We start from the raw sequence: 23,636 nt of genomic DNA, 5'->3' as shown, positions 1-23,636 counted from the left end.
CCATTCTAGGTACTATACTATTTCATCTATCCTGTGCATCAACATAATGAGGTGTGTACTATTATTATCCCCAAGTTACAAATGAGGATATTGAAGATAGTGGTAGAGTAACTAACTGTTCAGAGTTGCAGAGAAAATGGTAGAATGGCCTGAAATCAATGTGAGTGGTTGCATAAGGAGTCTCCTTACTTATAGTCATACTTGGTACAATCAACCAGTAACTAGTGTGCTAATGAATGTCTAACCACTGATCTCCAGAAAAAAAGAATGGGCACTCAACTCCAGGAAGGCAAGATGGAGTAAACACACTCTACCCTAAATCTCCCATTTAATGCAGTATGAAACATGGATAGATTCATGGATCAGCTATGTGAATTGCTGAAAAGTAAATAGTAGCAGGCAGATTGAGGAAGAAAACTAGAGTCCAAAGTATCATCAAGTTGATTATGAGTGTACCATTTTCCCCCTGTGGCATCCCCTAGCTTAAACACAACATAGCCTGAAACCAAAAACTGGGCATCAGTGCAAACAGAGAAAGCTCCAGGACAAACTCTCTAGTCGCTCAAGGACCTGGAAGATAGCACCTAATGGTCAAAGAGGTTTTTTTGTTTGTTTGTTTGTTTGTTTTATCTCCATGCTCTCATGGCCTAGATCCCAAGTAAACCAGTGAGAGTGGCGGCAGAGGAGCTTGCATAGGCCAAAACCTTCCTTTTTGATCAGTGGAGCTATGGCCCATATGGGCAAATGCCCATTGCTCTTTTGTTTTTGTGTTCTTCTGTCCTCCCACTGCTTGGCCCTGGAAGTGGGCAGAGGCCCAGAAGTATGTAACAAAGTGGGGGACTAAAGTCCCTGGTTTCTGGCTAGAAGGCAAAAAAAAAGAGCCCCAGGGAGCCATAAAGTATTAAGAAAATTTCAGATGCCGGGACCGGTTTGGCTCAGTGGATAGAGCGTCGGCCTGCGGACTGAAAGGTCCCAGGTTCGATTCTGGTCAAGGGCATGTACCCTGGTTGCAGGCACATCCCCAGTGGGGGGTGTGCAGGAGGCAGCTGATCGATGTTTCTAACTCTCTATCTCTCTCCTTTCCTCTCTGTAAAAAATCAATAAAATATATTTTTTTTAAAAAAAAGAAAATTTCAGAGAAGCAGCAGCTCAGGAAAGTAACCGTATAAGATTGTTTATAGACTCCTGAACTCACCCCTGAGCTGTACATGTGTAGATCTGATCCTAATTACCCAGAACCTAATGACCATGCCAAAAACTTTGAGAACTGAGCCACAAGAGAGATTACTTTCCGGGTCCCACACTAACCACTGAGTGGCAGAGAGTTGGGACAGATCTAAACAATACCAAGGCTTTGAGAATATTGTAGGTAGAACTGAAATTGGAACTACAGCCCATAGAGGTAAGCTGAAAATTACAACCCAAATCTAACCATATTAATTGCCTACTAACATAATAACATCTTTCATAGGACTTAAACAATACCCAGAGTCTTATAACATAATAGTCAAAATATCCAGAATGCAATCCAAGAAATACTTGGCATACAAAGAACCAGGAAAATCTCAATTCACATGAGAACAGACAATCAACAGATGCCAGTGTCAAAATGATACATATGTTATAATTATCTGACAATAACATTAAAACAACTACTATAAAATACTAGAGGTCCGGTGCACAAAAATTTGTGCACTCGGCAGGGGGGGGGGTCCCTCAGCCCAGCCTGTGCCCTCTCACAGTCTGGGACCCCTTGGGGGATGACCACCTGCTGGCTTAGCCCTGCTACCCGGGGCATTGGGCCTAAGCTGGCAATCAGACATCCCTCTGGCATCCCGGCAGCCCTCGGGGGATGTCCACTTGCCAGCAGGGAGCAGACCTAAGCTGCAGTCGGACATCCTTAGTGGTGCTGAGGAGGCAGGAGAGGCTCCCACCACCACCACTGTACTGGCAGCCATTAGCCTGGCTTGTGGCTGAGCAGAGCTCCCCCATGTGGGAGCGCACTGACCACCAGAGGGCAGCTCCTGCATTGAGCGTCTGCCCCCTGGTGGTCAGTGTGTGTCATAGTGACCAGTCATTCCCAGACTTTCTGCTGTTAGGGTCGGTTTGCATATTACCCTTTTACTATATAGGATAGAGGCCTGGTGCATGGGTGGGGGTCGGCTGGTTTGCCCTGAAGGGTGTCCCGGATCAGGGTGGGGGTCCTGCTGGGGTGCCTGGCCAGCCTGGGTGAGCAGCTGATGGCTGTTTGCAGCTGGTCACACCCCCTTCAGGGTGGGGGTCCCCACTGGGGTGCCTGGCCAATCTGGGTGAGGGGCTGAAGGCTATTTTCAGGCTGGCCGGGGACTGAAGCTCCCAGCCTCTCCTTTTTTTCTTTTTTTTAATTCTGGGATTTATTTACCTTCTATAATTGAAACTTTGTTGCTGTCACTGGAGCTGAGAGCCGGCTCCTGCTCGCTCCCAGCTCTGAGGCCACGGCCTGCTGAAAGCAGGTATCTGAGGTTTGTTTACCTTCTATAATTGAAACTTTGTTGCTTTCAGAGCTCAGAGCCGGGCCGCAGCAGGCGGGGAACCTTGGCTTCCTCCATCACTGGAGCAAGCAAGCCTCCTGCTCGCTTCAGCTGCGTGGCTGCTGGCCACCATCTTAGTTGGCAGTTAATTTGCTTATCGCCCTGATTAGCCAATGGGAAGCATAGCAAAGGTACGGTCAATTACCCTTTTTGTCTTTTATTAGATAGGATTCCTGCAACTAATCATGAAAATCCTTGAAACAACTAGAAAAAATGGAAAGTCTCAAAAAAGGAAGAGAAGAGCAAAGTGTAAAGTTTACAACTGAAACATATAATAACCAAAATTAAAAACTTACTTTATGGGGCCGAATGGCATGGCTCAGTGGTTGAGTGTTGACCTATGAACCACAAGGTCACGGTTCAATTCCCTGTCAGGGCACATGCCCAGGTTGCAGGCTCAATCCCTAGTGGGGGATGTGCAGGGAGTAACCAATCAATGATTCTCTCTCATCACTGATGTTTTTCTCTCTCTCTCCCTCTCCCTTCCTCTCTCAAACCAATAAAAATATAGTTTTTGAAAAGCTCACTCTATGGTATCAATAGCAGATTGGAGATGACAGGAAAAGGCCAATAAATTTAAAGATATATCCATATCTGAACAAGAGAACGAAAAAAGATTGAAAAAATAAACATCCCTGATTTGCAGTGTTTGCCCATTTCCATAGTGAAAAATACTACCATGCTGGCCAATGTCAAGGTACCAACTGGACATCACTGAAAGCAGAGTTGGGGAGAGATGCATATAATTGGCTCCTACCAACAAGTATCCTCCATCCCCCAAGGCAGAACCAGTAGTAGTAGTAGAGTCTCAGCCTTTGACCACACACACAGTGAGGCTATTGATTTCCCTTTTAGGCACTCCCAACCCTATCTGAGCAGTCCCTGTTGTTCTCCTCAACCTGATTTCAAATGGATAAGCATGTGCAGAGAGCATGCAGTGAGACTGCCAGGGGCCAGTCCCTCCTGCTCTACTTTTACAGGAGGCTCCTTTGTGTGAGACATTTCCTCATAAGGGAAATTAGCTGAATGAACCCAGCTAAAACCAACAGAGTTTCTCAAACTAGCAGCCTAATGGCTGATACAGATAAAATGTGAAAAATAGAACTAGATGAGCAAGCCCTGGGATCAGTATACCCTATACAGAGTAGCAAAGCTAAGCTTAGAATTCATCCTTGATGAACCAACTGAACTACCAAGAAAAACAGAAACAGACTCATTGAGAGCAAGCAGATAGCTCTGGTTTGGGGATGGGGGGTAGAGGCTGGGAGGGAAAAGAGCACAAAAGGAAAAGGAGAGAGAACTCATGGACATGGACAGTAGTGTGGTAATGGCAGGGAGAGTGGAGGTGGAAGAGGGCATAGAGGGGATAAATGGTGATGGGGAAAATTTAATTTAAAAAATAAATAAAATAAATGGAGAAAAGATGGAAAAATGAAATAAAATAAAATGGATGGAAAAAAAATTGATCCTTGGTTCTATGTGCAGTGTTATTACATTCTTGAGCTTTTCACCAAAAGCTGCTGGAGCATTCTGAATACGATCTCATGTTAGGAGTGTGCAGGATCCTCAAGAAAGGCTGGAAAGCAAGGCAGGCTGGAAGTTTCAAAGACAGGGATCCTATTCTACATAAGAGTCAGTTATTGGCAACTCAGGGTAGGGACAGTTCTGAGATTCTTATATCGAGATTCTGAATTCTGAGATCCTAAAGATTCTGTTGCATTCAGGATCAAAGATCCAAAGTTCTAGAAATGGCTGATGAGTAATAGATCCCCAAAGCCACAAATATCCCAGAAAAGCTCTCTCTAACCTAACCACCTTAATTGTACACATTAAGATGCAAAGTCCCAGGGAGAACAAACACTTTCTCAAGGTCATGTTATAACTAATGAGTTAGAACAAACAGGGAGGTCTCCTGATTCCCAGTCCCGTGCTTTTTTTCTGACATCACACTTCCTCTTACACTTCCTTCTCTGAACAAGATTTATCTGGCCAGGGGTAACAGGGATGAAAAAGTCCTTGTGTGGGTTAGATGAGAATGAAAAACAAAAAACTCGAATGGGTCAGTTACAGCTGACTGATAGCATCAAAGAGGAGTTCAAGCTACTGACATTGTTGTTTAAGCCAGAGAATGGCAACTCACTATGAATTGGGGAATCTGGATAGTCTCCTATAAAAAATTAGCAGGCACAGTGCTTTCAGAAGTGCTCAGGGTGCAGCTGCAGTGTTATTATGGAACTGTTGGGAAAGCTCAGTGCCCAAGGTGGTGAACATATCCTAGGTGCTCCCTGCCATAGCCCCATCTCTGCAGCATACTCTGCCAAGTCTGGCCAATTGTTTGACAAGGCAGCTGTGTGTGTGCCTGTTAATTACACTGTGGGGCACCAAAGTGCAGTGTCAGGCAGCTGCCTAGAATATCAAATGGCTGCTCATGGCACAGGCAGGCTATAAGTGTTCTCTTCAGAGAGGTCGTACAGCAGCTGACTCCCCCTCCTTCAGCCCCACCAATGCAGCCCCCCTTAAAGTGCCATTACGAAGGCTAAAATGACAAATTTTCACAGAGTTAGATTAGAATCCATAATGGAACCAGTGTTGCTGATCTTTCTGAGTGCCTGGATGGGATGAATGTAAATGTTATCTTATATTTCTACATCTTCTAACAATAATATCCCCTTGAAACTAACATACCCTTTGAATTGATATATTTAGCCCATCTGATTAGAATTAGTTGGAAGTATTAAGGCTGCTTCCAAATTAATGATAGCTAACATTTACATAGAGCACTTGATAATAAATTAATTTATTTACTCCTCACAACAATCCCAGGTAGATGCTATTATTATTGCCATCTTACAGATAAGGAAATTGAGACTTGGAAGTTAAATCATTTCTCCAGTATCACACAGCCAGTGCATGGCAGAGGTAATATTCAAGCCTAGGCAACATGGCACCTCCATGCTTTTTAGCCACTACACTATACTGCTTCAAACAAAGCTAATGTTTCAGGCCGATCATTCAGTATCTATTCAGCATCTGTAATATATACATATTTGTTCTTTTGTTCTACCCCCTGCCTTTGGAGTCAATACAATGAGAATTTTCTGTGAATCTAGTAAGTACAAGAAGGGAAAATTCACTTCTGAATAGAGTAATCAAAGAAGGCTTCTTGGAGTAGGCAGGTTTTGAGTTGTAGCTTGAAAGAATCAGGAATCATGGGAGGTAGGGCATATCAGGGAAAGAGGCCAATGTAGCAAACTCACACAGGTAGGAATGTTCATAGGAAATAAGTAAAATTGTGAGGCTTGGCATGTGTGCCTGGATCACAGAGAGATTTGGCTCCCATGTGAAGAATAGACTAACAGATGTGAAGAGGAGGAGGAGGAAGTGGAGAAAGAGGAGGAAAAGAAGGAGAAAAAGGTGAAGTATTTGTTTCTGAGTGCATGTAAAATAAGGACAAATAAGCTGATGGTCTCCATTTTGTTAGCTTATTTTATTCATTAGATTCCACATATAAGCAAAATCATATGGTGCTTATCTTTCTCTGACTGGCTTATTTCATTTAGCATAATACTCTCCAGGCCCCTCCATGCTGTCACAAAAGGTAAGACTTCCTTATTATTCCTATAAAATGGGAACTAACCATAAAAAATAAAATAAGCTGCTGGTCACTTATTCACAACTAGAGACCCAGTGCACAAAATTTGTGCATGTGGCGGGGGGGTGTCCCTCAGCCTGGCCTGCACCCTCTCCAATCTGAGACCCCTCAGGGGATGTCCAACTGCCAGACATCCCTCTCACAATCTGGGACTGCTGGCTCCTAATCACTCACCTGCCAGCCTGATTGACACCTAACTACTCCCCTGCTGGCCCGATCGTCCACAACTGCCCTCCCCTGCCAGCCTGATCACCCCCAACTGCTCTCCCCTGTAGGCCCGATTGCCCCCAACTGCCCTCCCCTACAGGCCCGGTCGCCCCCAACTGCCCTCCCCTGCCAGCCTGATCGCCCCCAACTGCCCTTCCCTGCTGGCCTGTTCACCCCCAACTGCCCTCCCCTGCAGGCCTAGTTGCGCACAACTGACCTCCCCTGCAGGCCTGGTTGCCCCCAACTGCACTCATCTGCTGGCCCGATTGCCCCCAACTGCCCTCCCCTGCAGGCCTGGTCACCCACAACCGCCTCCCCTGCCGGCCTGATCGCCCACAACTGCCCTCCCCTGCCAGCCATCTTGTGGTGGCCATCCTGTGGTGGCCATATTGTGGTGTCCATCTTGTGACTACGTAGGGGCAGCCATCTTGTGATGACATGGTGTGGCCATCTTGTGATGACGTGGGGGCGGCCACCTTTGATGACTTGAGGGTGGCCATCTTGTGATGACGTGAGGGCATTGCACGAGGGTCGCCTAGGCTTTTATTAGTATAGATTGGTTTTCTCCCCGCTTCTTCCATCATGCTTTTATCTGTCCATCACATTAATAACTGCTAAGCTATGCCTATTGCATTCACAATTCTCCACAAGTTAAAATTCAAATGATTAAAATTTTTTATTTATGTTCCCTTTAAAACAGGATTAAACTTCTTATAGAAGTCTGATAACTAATGAAATGCTCTGGCTTGCTGAAAACCCCCTGAATTATAGCCACAGTAGAGACCCTTCCACGATTATATAGCTTACTCCCTTTTCTACCCCCAGCTCTTCCTTTTTTCCTTTAAAAATCCTGAGGTATAATTTATGTAGAGTAAAATCTGTGATGTTAATTCTGGGTATTGACAAACCACCAACAAAATCAAGATACAGAACATATCCATCACTCTTCAAATTTCCTTCATGCAGCCCCCTTTATGGTTAAACCTTGCCACAGCTCCTGGTAACTACTGATCTCTTTTCTATCCTTATAGTTTTATCTTTTCCAGAATGTCACATAAGTAGAATCACACATTGCAGAGCAATTTGAACCTGGCTTCTTTCACTTATCATGAAGCACTGGAGTTTCATTCAAGTTGTTATGAGACTCTGGTGCTTGTTCATTTTTAATGCTGAGTAGTATTCCATTATGTAGATATACTACATACTTTTAAACATTCACCAGTTATAAGATATTTGGGTTGTTTCCAGTTTTCAGCAACAAAGCCACTATTAACATTTGTGAACAGGTTTTTTGTGTAAGCACAAGTTTTCATTTCACTTGGGTAAACACTTACAGATAAAAGTACAGATATTTTGTACTCGAAGTAGATAAAGAACCCTGAAATCTCAATAATAGAAAAACAAGTAACCCAATTTTTAAAAAGGCAAAAAAACTTTAACAGACACTTCATCAAAGAAGATAACAGATGGCAAATAAGCAAATGAAAAATTCTAAATATTATAAGTTGTTAGGGAAATGCAAATTAAAACCAAAATGATATACCACTGTGCACCTATTAGAAATTAAAATGTTTAAAAACTGACAATGCCAAGTTCTAGAGAGCATGAAAACCAATAGAAACTCTCAAACATTGCTGGTGGAAATGCAAAATGGCACAGTCACTTTGTAAAACAATTTAGCAGTTTCTTATGAAGTTAAACATAAACCTAGGACACTATCCAGCAATCCCATGCCCAGGTATTTACTCAAATGTTTTTAATTGAATTTTGTAGGATGTTTTTTTTCTGTCTTCATAGTCAAAGTACAGTGAATATAATCTAATTATTTTGATGGCTTTAGTTTAGCACTATAAGCATTAACGGATTCTACTGGGATCCTGCTTTAATGTCTGTTTTCAAAAAAAAAAAAGTCAAGTTTCTTCTTTATGGGTTAAGTACTGGCAATACATATAGAGAGGCAAGATGGTTCCTATCTTAAAGATGAAGATGTGCTTAAGGCTATTGTGGCCCACATGCCTGTTTGCCCCATCATTCAATGGCCACAGACTCCTGAGCTTGTCTCAATTTTCATGTCTTTTCTACTCCTCGTATTCAAACTTTTGGCTGTTATTTCTCCTGGCTCTCAGTAGACCTGCTATTAATAGTCTCTCATCTGATTTGCTGTAGTGCAGTAAGCCAGATAATGAAGTCTATTAGAATTGTGTACAAAATAAGGTTACTGATTAAAGTTAGGACCTGACTGCCTATCTTGATGCTTCTCCTGCAGGATAAAGTTCATGGTCTTTGTGATAGTTCTTTTGACCTCTCAAAAACCTCCTTTTTCTTACCTTCCAGGTTCTAGCCTTGCAGAGAGGCCAGTTTAGATATCCAGAAGTCTAAAGTGCAGATAAAGGGGATGTTAACACGGTTTACATTTGTCTGGTCTAATCTGTTGAAATGTTTGATCTATCTCCAGCATAATATTAGGATGAGTAGACCTTATAAAATAAAGGAACTACATAAATAAAAGAAAAGAACAGGAACTACATAAATAAAAGATAAGAACAGGACATAAAGCAATGAGCAAAAGCAAGACTGGTTAGAACAAAAAAAAAATGAGGAAAGATTAAATACTAGTATATCTCAAGTTCTGCCTCCTACAGTCAGAAGCCTCTATTTCTTATTAGGGCTATTATATTGCAAAGAAAGTAAAATTTTTTTAAACTGTGCATATTCCATCTTCTATCCCTCTTGAATTGAAAGTCATTCTACATAAGCAACAGCATCACACTGTACTGTGCAATTGTCTCTTTACATTTGAATGGCTTTGTGACCTCACAGGGGTGCTGAATTACAAATAAAATTTAGCAGTAGCAATAGTTATTCTAAAGATGTCTTTCCCCCGTCCATCTTGTTAGTATTCAAAAAATTAAGTTAATGAAAATATTTACCTTTAAAACCACCTCTGCTCTACCAAACCCACTCGAACATTCTATTGTCTTTTTTTTTTTTAATGACAGGCTTTGGGGCAAGGTCTGCTAGGAAAAGGAATCTGAGACTCAACTTTGCTTTGTGCCAAATACATTGTCTTAAATACATCAGTGATTTTCATCCCAAATAAGGGTTCAATCACTTGCTGAAGAAAATAATTTTCCACAGCACAGGAAATGAGGAGATTAGATATTCTATCATATGGGCAACTGAACAAACAGGGCTCCAGGTGGCTAATGTCACAGGGATGAAGGCACCCAGGGGAATAAGGGGGCTTCTGGCTTTCAATGGCCTTCTCTTCATCAATATACAACACAATGTAATTGCATTTCCACCATGATAGCAGCACTTTTCCAACCAACCCCCAGATAATAATCTATTCTAGCATAATGCAGTTTCTTTAGAAGGACACAATTTATTGGGATACTGAGCTATTTATTTTCTTCCTTTCCCTTAATTATCGTCTTTAACCTTAGTCTTTAAAAAATCGTTTTCTTGGGCAGTTCCAGGCAAAGATGACAAAGATAGAAAGAAATAGACCCCTGCTATTTCTATGAAAGACTTTAAAAGGTTGAAAAAATTATTTTGTCAGTTTTATTTTAATGAAAATTGACTATACCATTTTCCCTTCTGAGAAACATAATTTCCAGGCTCTGCTACTGATGTAATTGCATGCCTTTAAAAAAATCTCTAAATGACTTTCTGTCAGTGAATTGACTTATAGCATTTGCCACTCATAAAAAATGGTTCATGTCTGTTGTCTGCATTTAGGTAACTCTTTATGCAACATCAAGTTCATTCAATTAAATAACACAATATTTTATGCTTGGGGGAGCAGCCATGTTCCTTCCTGGGTTGAACACTGCACTGGTCATGGCATGCCATCTTAAAAAATCTTAAATCATTTAAAGGAAATATTGTTAGTTCTTTTAGGTGTGGCTATGTTTTAGTATCACAGTTATGTTTTTGGAAGGAATCCTTATATTTTAGAGACACATTCTGAAATATTTATGTATGAAATGATAGGATGTCTAGGGTTTCCTTCAAAATAATATAGCAGAAATAGGGCATGAGGATACAACAAGAGTGACTATAAGATCACAACTGAAAAAAATCACAACTGCTGCAGCAGGATGATGGCTACATGAGGAGTTGTCATATTGTTCTGTTTACTTCTGTGTATGTTTAACATTTTCCATAGGAAAAAGTCAAAAACTTTTCATCATTATAATATCTAGAAAAGTAGCAACTCCTCAGTCTATCTTTCAAAGCCTTCATTAAGCTTTGCATTTGCAAAGTTAATTTTTTTTTTCAACAGCAGCGGATTTTACTTTTATTTTATTTTTTATTGGTTAAGTTATTACATATGTGTCCTTATCCCCCCCATTACCCCTTATCACCCCCGCACTCATGCCCTCACCTCCGTTGTCTGTGTCCATTGGTTAGGCCTATATGCTTGCATATAAGTCCTTTGGTTGATCTCTCCCCCTTACCTCCACCCTCCCCTACCTTCCCTCTGAGGTTTGACGGTCACAAAGTTAATTTTTTAAAAATTATATTTTATTGATTTTTTTACAGAGAGGAAGGGAGAGGGATAGAGAGTTAGAAACATCGATGAGAGAGAAACATCGATCAGCTGCCTCTTGCACACCCCCTCCTGGGAATGTGCCTGCAACCAAGGTACATGCCCTTGACTGGAATCGAACCTGCGACCCTTTAGTCCGCAGGCCAACACTCTATCCACTGAGCCAAACCAGTCAGGGCACAAAGTTAATTTTGAAAACTAATCTCTCCCTTTTCCCACTCATGCAACTCATGCATCAACCAAACTGGACAACTGAAAATTCACTCCACATACCTGGTATATCCCCACTGCTGGATTTTAGCACAGTTTGTCCCCTCTGACAAAAATGTTTTGCTCTTCACACCTCTATCTCTACCTGTCAAATTCTATCCAGTCCCATATAAAATACCACTTGTTCCATGAAGCCTTTTATTACTTGACCATCAGAAATCTAATCTTAAAAAAAGAAATCTAATCTCTCCTGTACCATATTCCCTTTGCATTGTCTATAAGTTATTTTAAATAATTACCTCATTAAGTGATATATACAGTTAATTAGTAAATTTTTCATAGAAAATTATGATTTTGTGTGGTTTAGTGTCAATGTGAAATCTAATGAACAAAATAAACTGGTGAACAAAATAGATCCAGAGACATAGAAGCATGAACAGACTGTCAAATCTCAGAAGGCGGGGGTGGGTGCATAGGTGGGAAAAGATCAACCAAAGAACTTGTATGCATAACCCATGGACATAGAAAACAGTGTGATGAAGGCCTGAGGGAAGGCAGAGAGGAGGCGAGTTAGAATGGTGGAGGGGGGGGGGAAGGGACATATGTAATACTTTCAACAATAAAGATTTTTTTAATAAAATAAAATAAATGATATTAAGTCAAAATATCATGAATAGTTACCTGACATATACATTCTTAGGCATTATACAAAGAATATAATTTGGTCCCAAATTAAGTATATTTTCACTTAACTTTTAATTAAGAATTTGAACGATGGAAGGGAAAGCATGAGACTTCCCATGAAAAGTCATAACCATTTGTACAGAAATAGTTTATATTACTCCAGAGCTTTCAAAGTAAGCCTCAAAATAGATATAGATGAAAAAGACTCAGACAGACAACAAAGCACTAATATTTTAAGAATAAGCACATTTCACATGGGAAATTTTCTCATGATATAATATTAAGCTGAAAAAATCAGAATGCTGAACTGTATACATAATATGATCCTGATTTTGAAAGAAAAAGCTATGTTTCTATATATACATAGAAAAAAGGAAAAGGAAATACAATCGTTATCAGTGGTTATCTCTAGGTAACAGGATGAGAAGTGATTTTTTTCATTCTTTTTGTATTTCTGTATCCCTAAATGTTTTGCAATAAGCAGCTATTATTTACATAATTAGGGGAGATAATAGTTAAAAGTATATTTGAAAATTAAATCGCTGTCATTCCTTATACCAAATGGGTTAAATGTTTAAACCTGAAATGAGAGAACCATAAAAATGCTAGAAAGAAATATGGGTTAAATTTTTTAATAATTCCAGGGAGAAAAAGACCTTGGAATCTAATGAACAAAATAAACCAACAAATTAGGTCCAGAGGCATGGAAGCATGGCAGAGACTAACAGAACTCAGAGGGAAGGGGGAGAGGGCAAGTAGAGATTAACCAAAGAACTTATATGCATTATAGAGGCCGGGTGCATGAATTCATGCACAGGTGCGGTCCCTCGGCCTGGCCTGCAATAGGGGCCGATCAGGGCCACAGGAGGTTGGCCGGGGGGAGGGGCCGCGGGAGGTTGGCCAGCTGCAGGAGGTTGGCTGTGGGAGCACACTGACCACCAGAGGGCAGCTCCTGCATTGAGCGTCTGCCCCCTGGTGGTCACTGCATGTCATAGCGACTGGTCGACCGGTCGTTCAGTCAACAGGTCATAAAGGTCACTTAGGCTTTTATATATATATAGATATGCATAACCCATTGACACAGAGGATAGTGTGGTAAAGGCCTGGGGTGGAGCAGGAACCAGGTGGAGGGGGACAAAGGAGGGACATCTGTAATACTTTCAACAATAAAGATTAAAAAAATAAAAATATCATAAAGTTTAAAAAAGAGAAAAATACCTAAGATGCCGTATAACCCAAAAGGCATAAAAGCTAAGATTAACTTGACTATGTAATCTAAAAATAATGTATCACAAAAAAATCATTATCAGGAAATCAAAAGACAACCTGGAAAAAACAGCAACATATACCAAAGACAAAGGGCTATTTTCCTTAATATATAAAAATCCTCCTACAAATCAATAAAACTAAGGTCAACAACCCAATTAAAAATTAGAAAATGGATGAATATAGGTAATCCACAAAAAATATTAATACAAATTAATATTAAACATATTTCTATGTTCAATCTCATGAGGGAAATGCAAACTAAATCTAGAATATATTGAACTATAATATATGTCAGATAAAGAAAGATTAACATTTTTGGTACATTTCCTTCCAAGAATGTAAGGAAGTAGGCACTCCCATACACTGCTGATAGGATTAATAATTCTTTTTACCTCAATAGAGACAATTTGGAAATTTCTGTCAAAATTAAAAATGCACATACCCTTTGAGTCACCAATTCCTTTTCTGGGGATTTATGCTACAGATATACTCCTACATGTGCAAAAAGACTTTATTTACAAAGATATGTTTTAGAACAATGTTTGTAATAGCAAAAGATTGGAAATCATCTAGATGTCCATCAACAAATTATGGTTCATCTAATAATGAATCAGGTCTTTCTAAATGTACTGATATGAACTACTTCTAAAATAATGTTAAATGAAAAAAGTTGTGTATAAAAGATTATATAAAGCATGTGACTGCTAACATTATATAAATGCTTAGACTATCTTAGGATAATAAACAAGAAATAGATAATAGTTATTGCTTCAGGGGAAGGGAATTGAATGTTCAGGGTTGAAATAGGAGAAAAACTTCACTTTCTGAGGTTATTTAAAAACATTTCTTTTTACTCTCTGGGTTTTGCACCATGTACATGCACTGTTTATTTGAAAAGTGATTATTTAAACATGAACAAAATTTAGAAGATTGCTAAAAAACAAAAGTAGACATAGGGAGAATAGTAGCTCAAAATACCCCTGATTCAACAGCTCTGGGTAAATGTATGAAACCTGAAGCCTGCAGATAGAGGGAAGGGTCACCGATTCCTTAGAATACAGGAAAGGAATGTTAAGCTATCATAGTTTGATTTAAGAAAGTTAAACAAAGATACATGAGAATATGTATAAGTCAGGAGGGAGGAAAATCCAGAAAGCTCTACAGATATAAGGTAAGAAATATTTAGGAAGACTCAAAAATGGGAAAAAAAACTTAGAAAGTTATACCATACCATAAGAACTAAAAGTATGTTATCTGAAAAGACCTACTGATACTAATGACACTGAGGTGTAATAAAAAGAATTAAAGAGGTCAGCTTTCCACTGTATTTCCCATAGACATAACCTAGTTAGGAGCTCTGGTCCAAATTTATTGACCCTGTTTATTGTTTCTACAACCAATGGGCAGTTCTTTGGTGATTTGTGGTCAAGCATGCCATGGAAGAATCGTCACTTCTTTTTTCCCTGGGAATCAACCCAACACACACACACACACACACACACACACACACACACACACACACCACCCAGTTCAGCAAGAAGTGCCTTAGATTTTTTGTTATTGTTGTTTGCTTCTTCTTCTTCTTATCTTGACCCCAATGGCATGCTGATGAATCATCTGACAACATCACTGTCTTTAACCTTGGTTATTTATGATCCTAATTAGAAGGTAACCCTTTTGTGCTCTCCTACCAGGCCCATCCAGTCTGACCCAGGAGCAAACTAAAAGAAGTGCAACTTATAGGGCAAATTGCTTAAACCATCTAAATAAGCAAATTAAATATCACTGAAGACAGAATGGAGTCTTTCACATGAACACTACAGCAGCCAGAAAATGGGTATTAAGAAAAAAAAATGACCTAACTTATACCAAACCAATAAATAAAATTCTCTTGTGCTAGGCTGCTGAGTGGCTTTCTAGGTGAATAACCTGAGGCCTGAATACCCTCTGTGGGTGACTAAAACTGTTTAAAGAGCTGACAATATTTCATTTGGCCTCATGAAAACACAGGCTATGAGTATTTGTTGTTGTGTATATTCCAAAATAATAAATTGGAATATTTATTGTATCCTGTCTACATTTTACATGTTAATCGCTATACAGTTTCTGCAATTAATTCTCTTTAGTTTCATCAGGAATGCTACCAAAGTAGAAGGATGAAGCAATCAGTAGAAGCCTTGACATTGTCTCTCCTGACATCTAGTGGACGGAAACCAGATACCACAATAAATATATTTTTCAAAGGATCAGCTTTTGGTGAAGTGAATCAATCTCTCTCTCTCTCTCTCTCTCTCTCTCTTTCTCTCTTTCAATTATCCAAGATCTTCAGATCATATTTCAAGTTGAAATACAAGACTAAATATCTCCTACTTATGGGTCTGAGTTACTGGTTAGGTTTGTACTCACCAAATGGCCATGTTTTTTCTGTTTTTCTTTAGAGTAGCCTGATAATTCCATAAGCACTCCTTTTGTAGGTATCTAAGATAACAAGGCCTAGTAATCAAAAGCATGGGCTCTGTATTAATTTTCTGTGGTTGCTATAACGAATCAACATAATATTAGTGGCTTAAAACAATGCATATTCATTACCTTATAGTTCTGGAGATCAAAAGTCCTAAACTCAGAGTGTCAGCATGGGCTGAATTCCTTCTCAAGGTTCTAGGGAATGATGCATTTTCTTGCCCTTCCTAGCATCTAGAGGCGGTCCATATTCCTTGGCTCATGACTCCATTGCTCCATCTTCATTTTTCAGGATACATCTTAGCGACCTAGTCTTCAATAACATGACAGCATCTGCTTGTCTTGGACCAATGTCCAGCTTGCAGTGATCAATTAAATTGTAGGGACATTCCTGATGAGGCAGGAGATATTCTGCAAAAGAACATGAACTTTAGCCCCTAAAAGCTATGTTTTCAGCTTCTAGTTTTGAGATATTATATTGGCCTTCAGGAAATCTGGTTGCTATTTCAAGATATTCTACTTAACAGGACACTTAAATGGAATATTCAATGACCTAACTGACATGACAAAGATGCCCAGAGAATTACCACCTACTTTATAATCTATCCCCTAATGACTTCCTAATGCTTTAATTTGAAGAAATAAAAAAAAGGCAGGGGGCAGGAAGCCATTTATTCAACAAATGCAGATAAGACTTAATATGAAAATATCCTGGAAAAGGATGACATTGTAACCTTAATGCAAATAAGAAATGACCTGACCTATACAAGATCCTTTTCCTGGAGACATATTTTGATAAGCCAGAAGAAAGAGACAGTCTGAATGCCTGAGGGCTGGGAGCATGACGTTCTGGTGGGGGAGAGGTCAGAAGTACACACGACTTAGTCTGCTTCATGAAGGTGGAAATGGCTGTCCCAGTGTGAGGAAATGGGGGTTTTAAGATCTTCAGAAATAATATAACAAAAACAAAGACCTTATTGCTCCTGAGACAATGATTGACTCTGGGGACAAACATCATGTGAAGAGACATTTACTTGTCTCTCAAGAAAGTTATTTTCACAAGACTACAGCCACCTCACCCTCCACCACTGCACCTTTCTAGTAAAACACCACTAGGGGTAAAAAAGAATGCTGCTGTTGTCAACCAAAGGGGAAAGAAATATGGACTAGAATTGTCCAAGGCCACAGAATGGCCAAATAGAGAGTCAGAGTTTGGGGCAAAGTTTGAGAATAACAATCAAGACCAAGGTGTTGGTCCCACTGTAAGAAAAAGCTGACTTCTGTAAGATGGGAAGCTTTCACTGAATAGAGCTCTTCACAAAGTTTAATCAAAACAAAAGCTATCACCCCTTGTAAAGTTAAATCAACATGGAGATAGGGAGAAGAGAAGCTTTGCAGGCCTATCATTTAGTAAATCAGAGTGACAATGGCCCAAAAATCAATATTCTTTCACAAAGAATCAAGAGATCTGTAACTACCCCAAGGTAGCTTGATTTCATACACAATTTAAAAGGTTTTGATACCCTATTGAGACCTGAGTTCTGGGACAATTTAAATGGAAGAAATTGTGGTTTCAGGGTATGCAAGTCTTTTAGAGGCCAGCGGTCAGGCCCTTTAGTGTGAGAGATTGATCAACACTGACTAAACAGTATGGATTCAAACTGCACTATTCCTCATTGTGACATTCATTAGTTAACAAACTACTAACAACTCTACAGTCCAGGAACAGAGCCAGGCCTCTAGGAAATAAAGATTAACAAATTGCCTTCAGGAGACACAATCCAGGACAGAAGGACAGACTTCCACAAATACAGTAGAAAGTGCCATAAAAGGAGTATGAATGATGAGCTATACAACATTAGACAAACACCGTTGGGAAGAAGGGAAGGGCACACAGGGAAGCTTAACTCAGGAGGGGATTGCTCTCCAGCTACAACTTCGAAAGATGGGAGTACTCTGTGTGAATAGGTTTATTCTCTTGTGTTATTTTACCTACTTTCTTCCGTGAATGTAGTTCTCACATAACCCCACCAGAGTACTCTGCCACACAAACTGTTCAGAGCCTTCAGTTCTCCTCCCATAAGTCTATTCCCACCTGCTGACTGCTACTGCCAGCTGCCCTGGCTCTCAGCCCCCTCGCACCTTTCCTATGTCTTTTTTTTTTAATCCTCACCCGATGATATTTTTCCATTGATTTTTAGAAAGAGTGGAAGGGAGAGGGAGAGACAGAAAGAGAAACACTGATGTGAGATAAGCACATCAATTGGCTGCCTCCTATATGCACCCTGACAAGGGACAGGGATCAAACCTATAACCAAGGCATGTACTCTTGACCAGAATCAAACCCAGGACCCCTGCAGTCTGAGGGCCAACGTTCTATCCACTGAGCCAAACTAGTTAGGGCTCCTATGTCTTTTTTGATGCTTAAATCACCAGTTGCTAAAGTAACTCTTTGGTTCATTAGGATAATACATGGTGCAAGTTGCTTAGTCCAATACTCAATACTCCCCTCTGACAAGATACTGGTCTTCTTGCATCAGACAAAGTTTCTTTGACTGAAAATAAGTTGATAATTAAAGAGTCCAAGTTTAAAGAAGCAAGAAGAATCTACCACCCCCAAAGAAAAAGAAAAAAGTAGGAAAAATCATTGCTCCATTTTGAAACTTATAAAAATTGTGTAAGGATAAAAAGAGCCTTCTGCAATTTGAGATGCCCAAGTCATGTATCAGACCAGCCAAGGGTCAAATACATATGATAAAGGTTTAAGTAAACATCATCTCACCCTAGAAAATGTCTGGTTTGTATATTTGTCCATTTACTTGTTTATTTTTAATTTATTTACTATTTATAATCCACTTGTTTTTAATTTGATACAATTTACAGTAAAAAAAAATGCAAGGAGAGAGAAACAAAGATGGCGGCATAGGTATACACTAGAAATTGCTGCCTCCCACAACAAATTAAAAAATACAACTAAAAGACAAAACAGACATCATCCAGAACCACAGGAAGGCTGGCTGAGTGGAAATTCTACAACTAGAAGGAAAGAGAAAAGCACACTGAGACTCAGAGGAGCTGCGGAAGTGCAGAGGTACGGAGGCACACACGACAAGGGCTGGCAACTGAGGACGCGGCTGTCTTTTTGAATTGGGAGGGAAACACAAGCTCCCGACTGCTCTGAACTCCAGTTCCGGGTGAGTCTCTGGGGACCCAGACTCATATGGGGAGAAACTGGACTGTCTGGCAGTGGGCAGAACTCGGAACTCGTGGGCAGCTTTCTCTCACAGGTGCTTACAGCGATTACCGGGACACTGAGACACGGGGCCCCTTAGGGCAGGGCTGAGGATCAGCCATAGCTGCTTGCTCCACCTTGTTGATTCCCTGAGACCCCGCCCCACCCAAGCTGTGGCAGAGGCTTTTGCATATGAATGCCCTGGCCCTTTGCAATCTGAAAATTACCTAACAAACTGCAGCTGGGCCAGACAGACCCAGAACTTCCAAGAGAAGGCCCAAGGCCCCACAGCAGCTTGCACTGCTTCACAACTGGGACTCATCTGGGCACCTCCAAACCCCAAACAAGGAAGGGGAATCTGCAGATCTCTCCATAGCTCCTGCTGGGTAGCCTCAGGCAGAGGCTAAATTAGCACCTCCTTACATCCAAGAGCCAGTGTACCCAGTGGTCAGAGTGGGACCATCCAATTACAACTCCTCAGATCCATAAGGGACACACTCAGGGGGCAGACTCAGTGAGCACCATAGCTCCACTTAAGCAAGTATTGCCTCATAAGGGTGTCTTCAGCACAGAAGATCTCCCACGATAGACACAGCTGATTCTCACAGACAATTGGCCTGGAGGTCAATTCCTCCCAGTGATACCTACAACAATCAAGGCTTAACTACAACAAGACTGTGCACAAAGCCCACAAAGGGGTGCACCAAGAGTGTCTACCTCAGGTAATTGGGGAGGCTGAGCCACTGGGCACTATAGGACACCTAGAACACAAAGCCACTCTACCAACACAGGGAAGCATAAAAAATGTGGAGACAAAGAGACAGTTCACAAATGACAGAAATGGAGGAAAGCAAACGACTGGATATAGAGTTCAAAACCACACTTTTAAGGTTTTTCAAGAACTTTCTAGAAACCGCCGATAAATTTAGTAAAGCACTCAAAAAGACTGTTGAGACCGCCGATAAATGTAGTGAGACCCTTAAGAAATCTAGTGAGACCCTCGAGGTTATGAAAAAGGGCCAACTAGAAATTAAGCATACGCTGACTGAAATAAAGGATATTATGCAGAGTTCCAACAGCAGACTAGAGGATCACAAGAATCAAGTCAAAGATTTGAAATATAAAGAAGCAAAAAACACCCAACTGGAAAAGCAAAATGAAAAAAGAACCGAGGGATTCTGAAGATGGCGGCGATATAGGCAGACGCGTCCCAGGTCGTGTCCCGGAGCAAATGGAGTGAGCAGCTGAAACTAATAACACTCACCCCGAATTGGCGAAATTGCTCAGCTGGTGAGACCGTTTCCAGCCGGGAAGGGCAGAAATCCCCTGGAAAGCAGATCCAAGCAACAGCAGCCTCCTGAGCACCACACCCTCTGCTAAGGTACAGCAGCTGTACGTGAAGCCTCCCCCCACCAGCCAGAAGAGCCACCACAGCTGTGAACAGCACCCACCAGAGGAGCTGCTGCCAACTGAGGAGCAGCTGCTACCGCAACCCCCCGAAGAACAACCACAGACCAAGGAGTCACTGCCACCCAGGGAGCAGCCACTGAACGACTCAACGTTTAGATATGTTAGTGTGATCAAACATGGGTAGACAAGGAAACCCCCAAAAGAAAGAGAAAGAGGACTCTCCAGAAGAGCAACTAAGTAATACAGAGGCATGCAACATGACAGAAAAAGAACTCAGAATAAGGGTCCTAGAGTGCATAAACCGGATGGAGGAAAAAATCAACAACTTCTACAAGAAGCAAGAAGAAACAGATGAAAAAATCAATAACATATGGAAGAAACTAGAAGAAACAGATGAAAAAATCAACAACATAAGTAAGACCCAAGAAGAAATGAAGAGTGATATAGCTGCAATAAAAAACACCATTGAAAGTATCAACAGTAGACTAGGAGAAGCAGAGGACTGAATTAGTGAATTAGAAGACAAGGAAGCAAAACAGACCCAAAATGTACTGCATTGGAGAAAAAAATTAAAAGACAGGAGGAGAGCCTAAGGGAGCTTTGGGACAACATGAAATGAAACAACATACGAATAATAGGGGTGCCAGAACAACAGAAAGATGAACAAGGATTAGAAAACCTATTCGAAGAACAAATATCACAAAACTTCCCCGAGGTGGGGAAGAAAAAAGTCACACAAGCACAGAGAGTCCCAAACAAGGTGAACCTGAAAAGACCCACACCAAGACACATCGTAATTACCATGGCAAATGTTCAGGACAAAGAGAGAATCTTACAGGCTCCAAGAGAGAGACGGAAAGTTACATACAAGGGATCTCCCATTAGATTATCAAATGATTTCTCAACAGAAACACATCAGGCCAGAAAAGAAGGGACAGAAATTTACAAAGTGATGCAAAGCAAAGGACTGAATCCAAGAATACTCTATCCAGCAAGGCTATCATTCAAACTTGAAGGGGAAATAAGAAGCTTCACAGACAATAAAAGGCTAAGGGAGTTTATCACCACCAAGCCAGCATTGCAAGGACTGCGAAAGGGACTGGTATAAAAAGAAGAAATAAAAAGCTCAGAAAGAAAACAGCCACACAAAAAAAGAAATGGCTACAAACAAGTACCTTTCAATAATAACTTTAAACGTAAACGGACTAAATGCTCCAATCAAAAGACATCAAGTGGCTGAATGAATAAAAAAACATGACCCATACATCTGCTGTCTACAAGAAACCCACCTCATTAGAAGGGACTCACACAGACTGAAAGTGAAAGGATGGAAAAATATCTTTCAGGAAAATGGAAAGGAAAAGAAAACTGGGGTAGCAATACTTATATCGGACAAAATAGACCTCAAAGTGAAGGCCATAACAAGAGATAAGGAAGGCCACTTCATAATACTAAAGGGATCAATACAACAAGAAGATATAACCCTGGTAAACATATATGCACCCAATGCAGGAGCACCCAAATTCATAAAAAAACTCCTGGAAGATATCAAAGGAGAGATTGATAACAATACAATCATAGTAGGGGACTTTAATACACCACTGACAGCAATGGATAAGTCCTCTAGACAAACAATCAGCAAAGATACATCAATCCTAAATGACTCACTAGATCAGATGGACTTAATTGACATCTTCAGAACACTTCACCCCAAAGCCAGGGAATATACATTCTACTCATGTGCTCATAAGTCATATTCAAAAACAGAACATATATTGGGTCACAAGCAAAGTATCCCCAAATTCAAGAAGATTGAAATCATAAAAAGCATCTTCGCAGACCACGATGGCATAATATTAGAAATAAACTACAATAAAAACAACCCAAAATACTCAAACACCTGGAAGCTGAATAGTATGCTATTAAATATTGATTGGGTTACCAATGAGATCAAAGAAGAAATTAAAAACATCCTGGAAACTAATGACAATGAAAACACAACAATCCAAAACCTATGGGACACAATGAAAGCAGTCCTGAGAGGGAAGTTTATAGCTCTACAGGCCTATCTCAAAAAACAAGAAAAAATGGTAGTAAATCATCTAACTCTACAACTCAAAGAATTAGAAAGAGAGCAACAAGAAAACCCCAGAGTGAGCAGAAGGAAGGAGATAATAAAGATTAGAGCAGAAATAAATGACATAGAGACCAAAAAAATAAAACAGAAAATCAATGAAACAAAGAGCTGGTTCTTTGAAAGGATAAACAAGATTGATGAACCTCTAGCCAGACTCACCAAGAAGCAAAGAGAGAGGACCCAAATAAACAAAATCAGAAATGATAGAGGCGAAATAACAAAAGACACCATAGAAATACAAATGATTGTTAAAAAATACTATGGACAGCTCTACTCCAACAAACTAGACAACCTGGTGGAAATGGACAAATTCCTAGAAAAATACAAAATTCCAAAACTCAATCAGGAAGAATCTACAAATCTCAACAGGCCAATAACTTTGGAAGAAATTGAAGCAGTCATCAAAAAGCTTCCAGCAAACAAAAGCCCAGGACCAGACGGCTTCACAGGGGAGTTTTACCAAACATTCAAGGAAGAACTAAAACCTATCCTCCTCAAACTACTACAAAAAATTCAAGAGGAAGGAACACTTCCAAGCTCATTCTATGAAGCCAGCATCACCCTAATACCAAAACCAGGTAAAGACAACACAATGAAAGAGGATTACAGGCCAATATCCCTCATGAACATAGATGCCAAAATCCTCAACAAAATCTTAGCAAATCGGATCCAGCAGTACATCAGAAAGATCATACACCATGACCAAGTAGGATTTATCCCAGGAATGCAAGGATGGTACAATATTCGCAAATCAGTAAACGTGATACATCACATAAAAAAATTGAAAGAAAAAAACCACATGGTCATATCAATTGATGCAGAAAAAGCATTTGACAAAATTCAACACCCATTTTTGATAAAAACTCTCAGCAAGGTGGGAGTAGAAGGATCATACCTCAACATAATAAAAGCCATATATGACAGGCCCACAGCCAACATCATACTCAATGGACAAAAACTAACACCATTTCCCCTAAGAACAGGAACAAGACAGGGATGCCCACTCTCACCACTCCTGTTCAATATAGTACTGGAATTGTTAGCCATTGCAATTAGGCAAGAAGAAATAAAAGGAATCCAAATTGGAAAAGAGGAAGTAAAACTGTCCTTATTTGGAGACGACATGATATTATACATACAAAACCCTAGAGACTCCATCAAAAAGCTACTAGACTTAATACATGAATTTGGCAATGTAGCAGGATACAAAATTAACCCCAGGAAATCTGAGGCATTTCTATACACCAATA

The 23,636-nt window shown here is 40.3% G+C and overlaps 1 long non-coding RNA gene across 1 annotated transcript in view; it reads right to left on the bottom strand.

Annotated features, from left to right (window-relative positions):
• LOC118654662 overlaps positions 1-16,013 on the bottom strand; it is an 83,856-nt gene extending 67,843 nt beyond the window's left edge. Inside the window, exons 1-2 of the long non-coding RNA XR_004967017.1 lie at positions 15,737-16,013; positions 15,554-15,640 (exon numbers count right to left, since the gene is read on the bottom strand). This is a non-coding gene — a long non-coding RNA (uncharacterized LOC118654662). The remainder of the gene's footprint in view (positions 1-15,553; positions 15,641-15,736) is intronic.
• Between the last annotated feature and the right edge of the window lie 7,623 nt (positions 16,014-23,636).

Source organism: Myotis myotis, unplaced genomic scaffold (assembly GCF_014108235.1).
Source record: "Myotis myotis isolate mMyoMyo1 unplaced genomic scaffold, mMyoMyo1.p scaffold_m19_p_4, whole genome shotgun sequence".
In the NCBI taxonomy this organism is placed as follows: domain Eukaryota; kingdom Metazoa; phylum Chordata; class Mammalia; order Chiroptera; family Vespertilionidae; genus Myotis; species Myotis myotis.
This window is presented reverse-complemented; position numbering and strand designations above follow the sequence as displayed.